Here is a 6,280-nt window from a genome sequence, read left to right as displayed (position 1 = left end):
TTCCTCCACCCTGATAACTAGCCTGTGTTTTTCCACTTCCATCATCAGAAATATAAAAATAAAATTTCCATATGCCTTGAAGGCTTCATTTAGAAAATGAAATTAATGCTGATTCCTACTCAACGTGCACAGCTCTCCTGAACATAATATGAACTAATAACTAGAGAATTCTAGTTATTATCTAAGTGCTTAGAATAAACAATTGGCTAACATGAGGCTTACAATTCTCCAGCACTTTTTTTTTCAGGGATATTTGATGTGCAGTGGCTGGAATATACTAAATGCATGTAACTATATTTTAAATAGTACTATCAACACTGGGTTTTTCTATTACGGCATTAACACTATAAGATAGCAAATGTAATTGTTGTAGCATGTTACATAGATAGGAGTGGATGAGGAAAAACATTTAGTTAACATACTTCTCATATCAGTGATATGTAACTTCTGATTTCAGTGATACATAAGTACAATATCACACCCATTATAAAATCAGATTTTGTTGAGCAATGCTGATTTGAAATAAAAACAGGATGACATTTAAGTCAAGCTGGACAAATCTAGTTTTGATCAATTTTGTCTTAAGAAAAATTGTTTATATAAAAGAAAGATTTATAGGCCTTAACTGTTGGCTCTTTTGTTTTAAATAATAATTATAATAAAAATCATATAATATGTGTAATAGCAGCTAACATCTATGAACAGAAAATCAGAAAATATGGAACTCATTTCTATACATGATATCATTTAATCATTACAGCACCCCTATTGAAAATAAAATACTATCAATTATCTTAATTCTACATACAAGAAACCTGAGGTGCAGATAAAGTAATTTGCCCAGTTATGTGGTAAGTAAGTAATGGATTCAGGACTCAAACCCAGGCAGTTTATTTTCATTATGTAAAAGGACTAACCCCAAGAAAAACAAAAAATCTGGACTACTTTGGTATTTATTGTAATTGAAATAAGCAAGGTAAAAACTAAATTTAAAAGCTTATGATCCCTGGACATAGGGAAGAAATGAAATGTAGCATTCCTCAAACAACATTTATTGAATATGGATTCTTCATCAGAGAGACTCAAAATAGTTCTTTGTTTAAATAGGCTTATGAAATACAAGATTAAGCGAAGTGAAAGACTGCTTCTTGCTAGAACATATCTTGAGGTCTTAATATACTGATATGCACTATGAGTCTATGACATGGAGATGTAAAAAGAAAAATGGATTTAATCAAGAGCATTTTTCTTGTATGGGGCATGTTTGAGGAAGCAAGCTAAAGTTTTTTCAAAACAACTTTGGAAAAACTCATCTAAGGAACAAAACTGGAATACAAGATGGGTGAAGGAAAGGGCAGCAGAGGCCAAATAGAGAGCTTATCTGGAGGGCCAGTGAACAGGTTTGATCACAGTCAGAGTACATGTGGACTGTGTAACCTTATAACAGGTGTCACTGAAATAAATTACAATATAATACAATGTAATAGTAACACAGAAATTTCTCCAGGGATCCAGAAGGTCTAGGAATCATTCTTTTGGCAGTTTCTTTCCCAAGTGGAGAAAGTGAATATGTTTGCCCCACTTGAGATTGATGGTGGCTGAAGCCCAGCTGACAATCTGAAAGCAGCCACTGCAGAAGCCTAGGCCACCGATCAGTAGGCTAATAGAGCTTGCCATTTTGGAGAATCCTTGGAACCAATATCAGAGAAGAAGAGGGCCTAGAGGATACCAAATAGCAATTTTGCTGGTCATTTCTAGTGGATATGCAACTGGGATGACAAAGGCCCTGTATGTGAGTACGTGCATGATTTCTCTAACAATTTCCTGAACTAGTTGAGAAGAATTTGGATATAGCTGGAGTCTCCTCAGTTCTTCAGGCAGAAACTGAGCCATAAAAATAGCACACTATGCTGGCACATAGCATATTATTATTCCCATTTTACAGTTTGAAAAACTAAGACACGATAGTTCAGTTTATCTTGACCTTCTGTACAAGGTCAAAGAACTAGAAAGCCAGGAGAAATAGCATTCAAATGAAGTTTTAAATACCATGGAGCTTTCTTTTCGCTGGAAAAAGTTTAATGAATTCCAAAATATATTTGCAATTAAAATATAATTTGGCACATCAGTAATAAAAGGAAACGTCCAAAGACTTAACAACAACAAAAAAGAGTGTCAACAAAAGATCTAGTTTACATATCAAACTTCCTAGTATAATTACCAGTCCAATATCCAGTATCCAGTCTAGAATAAGATTAACATTTAGTATCAGGGTTAAGGCTAAAGCTTCCATTTTTAATGAAGATTAAAACAAAAATTTCTGATAATACCACTTCCATTAAATGTTTAACCAGAAACCTTAGGTAATGGGATAAAACAAGAAAAGTAAATAAAAAGCAGTAATATATAATTCTTATTGGAATGGAAACAGGCAAGCTATCATTCTATACATATAATGTAATTTTCACAATGTACCTTTTATAAGCCCTACACCTTCTGCTTAAGCCCTCCCGTGATTTCTCATCCATCTCAAGCCAAACTTTTTATCCTGGATCAAGGTCAAAGTAGTGTTGTTACAGCCTCCCTCTCTCTCTTCTAGATATAATTTGCTAAGTAACAAACTATCCCCAAAATTTAGTGGCTTAAAACAACAACCAGTGAATTGTATCTCATGATTTTGTCTATGCTAGGACTTTGGGCAAGGCTCAGCTAGATGGTTCTTCTGTCTCAGGTGGCATTTACTGGAGTCACGTGGCGGTATTAAGCTTGTAGCCAATCTGGTCCAAGACAATATCCTTCACTTGTCTGGTACCTTGACAGGGGCAGCTGAAAGGATGAGCTCAGCTGAGGCCCTCTCTTCTTCATGTGTTCTCAGGGCCTGTCTATATGGCCCTGCAGCAGGTTGTCAGCCTTCTTACATATCAGTTTAGGGTCACAGAGGACAAAGATAAAAGCTGCCAGTCTTCTTAAAGACTAGGATTAGGACAGGTACCACATCATTTCTGCCATGTGGTAATGGTCACAACAGTCAGAGGCCAGCCCAGATTCAAGAAGAGGGGAAACAGGACCACATGTCTATGTGAGGCATCTTTAAAAATGGGTGCCCATCTTTTATCTACCACATTCTCCAGCCTTTTCTTACACTAATCTCCCCTCACTCACCACATGGGCTTTCTTTTTGTTCAATAGGCCAAGATTATTCCTCTTCCAGAACTTTGTGTGTGCCAGGAATGTGCTTATCCTGGCTGGCTTGTTTGTATGATTAAGCTCCCAGCTTAATGCAACCTCTTCATAGTAGCCTCCTCCTCACCATATTGTGAAGGCCTTCCCTAGTTACACAACCTAACCCCCTAATTTATTTCTATAGCATTATTACCATCACTGCCAGACAATCTCTCTGGTTTTTTGTTCGTTTGTTTGTTTGTTTTTCATAGCTCCTCCAACCAGAATGTAATAGCAGGAGAGCAAGGACCCTGCCTATCTTGCTCACTTCCTCATTCTCAGCACTTAGAACCAGGCCTGGCACAAAATCGGTCCTTAGTAAACATTTGTCAAGTGAAAATATGAAGTGGTGGACTGAGATTCAAAACTAGATGTGACTGACTCCAGAGCCAAAACTAAACTGTCCTTGTAACCCTTTGTATTCTAGGCAGATGTGGTCAACCTGGAACCTAGGGCAAAGATATTATACAAAGAAAGCAACTCATAGCACCACCGAGAAGGGATTAACTAGTATGGAAGCTGTAGCCAGGCCAATCTATATAGAAAATTCAAAGACAATGTTCCATTCTAGCAAAGTCCAACATTTCTTTGCCTGACTTCGTTTCAGCCATTGTTGTTTTGACTCTTGGTAATGAAAGATCTCCAAGGTGTGGTGTTGCCTCAAGGATATATGCAGCTCTGGTCTTGTTTCTGGTTAACTCTCTCTGACACTCAGTTTTGCTGGGGCCACACCAGTGAGTGTTGCCTCGTCCAATCTGGAATTGGGCCACAGCCATGTTTGTACTGAGGCATTAGGGAAACATGGTTTATAAATGCTTGTTTCCTCTGAGTCACTGCAGGCACTTGTTCCTTCAGTACAAACTTTCTGTTTGGTTTTATAACTGGGGAAGGAGCGGGTGGGAGCCAAGACTAACTGTTCAGGTTTGAAAGGAAAAGGGAAGTAAGAAAATTTAAATAGGTTTTTTTCTGTATTAGTGACAGCGACAAAGAAACCTTTATCTGGGTCTCAGATGCATGCACAGAGTTTCATCTTTATTTGTTTATTTGCCTTAATAAGAAAAGAAAAAGTTCACAGTAATTTTTTCCCCTCAAGTTTCCATTAAAATGCTGGAAATGTGGCAACAGTTTTACAAAAACAGTTCAAGAACAATTAAAACACATATAACCGTTTTCAAAGTTTATATTAAATGTTCTTTATTAAATAAAAAGGAATTTTGCTTCTAATTTCCAGGCATTGTTGACTCTATTTTCTCAATGACCGCCTATTAGTTTTTATCATTACTGTAACTTAGTTCTGTGAATTATATTTTCCAGATAAAAAAATTTAACTCTTTATTTTCAGCCTTTTAAATATATCATGACTAACTGCCAGGCTTCTCATCTGTGTAATTTGGCTTATAATAACATTCTTGCTCATAACTCATAAAGTTATTATGAAATGCAAGAATAATTAAATCATAGATACAAAAGTATGATTCCAAATTCATTCATTAACAAATTGGCTTTGTGTAAATTATCATCACAATCATCTAGCTCAAACATTTAAGGAGCATCAGTTAGGTGTAGGGTCCACTGTCCAGCATTGGGAACATAAGAGGTACCAGCCAATCCCTGATCTCAAGGGGATTACAACTCAGTACGGAACTAAATATGAGCTCTCTGAGCCATGGGTTCATCATCAACTAGAGGAAAATGCTTAATTTTGTGCCTGGTATAGAGTTCAAATACCACAGATAAGTTCATTTTACTTTTATTTATTTCCAGGGTACATGTGCAGGATGAGCAGGTTTGTTGCATAGGTAAACGTGCAGTAGTGGTTTGCTGCACCTATCAACCCATCACCTATGTATTAAGCCTGGCATGCATTAGCTATTTAACCTGATACTCTCCCTGCTCCCCACCCTCCCCTGACAGGCCCCAGTATGTGTTGTTCCCTCCCCATTTCCGTGTGTTTTCATTGTTCAACTCCCACTTACAAGTGAGAACAAGCAATGTTTGGTTTTCTGTTCCTGCATTAGTTTGCTAAGGATAATGGCTTCCAGCTTCATCCATGTCCCTGCAAAGGACTTGATCTCATCCTTTTTATGGCTGAATAGTATTACATGATATACGTGTACCAAATTTTCTTTATCCAGTCTATCATTGATGGACATTTGGATTGACTCCATGTCTTTGCTATTGTACCACAGATAAATTTCATAGCAGATTCTGTCAGTTTCCTGCCCACTGTGCCACACACAACCTTCTAAGGGTTTTTCCAGAAGGCTGAATTATAGCCACCCTCTTTACACACATAGGGCACAGAATGGGAGTGCCAGGAATTAACACCCTCACCTCCAGCAGTAAGTACTCATATTCAGCAATGAGTGATGGGAATGACCGCACAAATTATACCCAAGTCCTTCAACCTCCTGTGGGATAGTTCCAAGGCATTGGTTTCATGCTGTTTCCTAGGGTTTTCCCATGGGAATAAGCATCGATCATCCACTTTGGTAGATGGTGTCATAACATACCCCTTCTTGGATGCCTTCCCTTTCCTGCGTCACTTCCTCTTTCACCTGCTGGAGTTTCATGGGGTCACCTCTCAGATACAGTACTTGCCGTTTAATTCCTGTCTTAGAAACTACTTCCACACACACGCCCACACACACACACACACACAAAATCCACACTGAGATAGTTTTCTTCCTTACAAAGAAAACTTCCTTATGGTTTTAATGCCCAGATGAGGCAGCTGGCTTGGCACAAAAGGAAAATTCTATCTCATTATCACATCTATCTTACAGATCTTGGCTATTGTTATCTTTAAAATATCTAAAAATATGGTAAACAAATTTATAATTGTTGAAGTTCTTTAATATATGCTATAGCATTTAATCTTCACAAACAGTACTCAGAGACAGTCAGAGAAAACAGGCTGTAAGAGGTTAAATGTCTTGTCAAATTTAAAGGGTCCACTGGGTGTAGTGGTTCATGCCTGTAATCTCAGGTCTTTGGGAGGCTGAGGCAGGCAGATCACTTGAGCTCAGGAGTTTGAGACCAGCCTGGCAAACATGGC

The sequence above is a fragment of the Cebus imitator genome, unplaced genomic scaffold (assembly GCF_001604975.1).
Source record: "Cebus imitator isolate Cc_AM_T3 unplaced genomic scaffold, Cebus_imitator-1.0 Scaffold7, whole genome shotgun sequence".
In the NCBI taxonomy this organism is placed as follows: domain Eukaryota; kingdom Metazoa; phylum Chordata; class Mammalia; order Primates; family Cebidae; genus Cebus; species Cebus imitator.
This window is presented reverse-complemented; position numbering follows the sequence as displayed.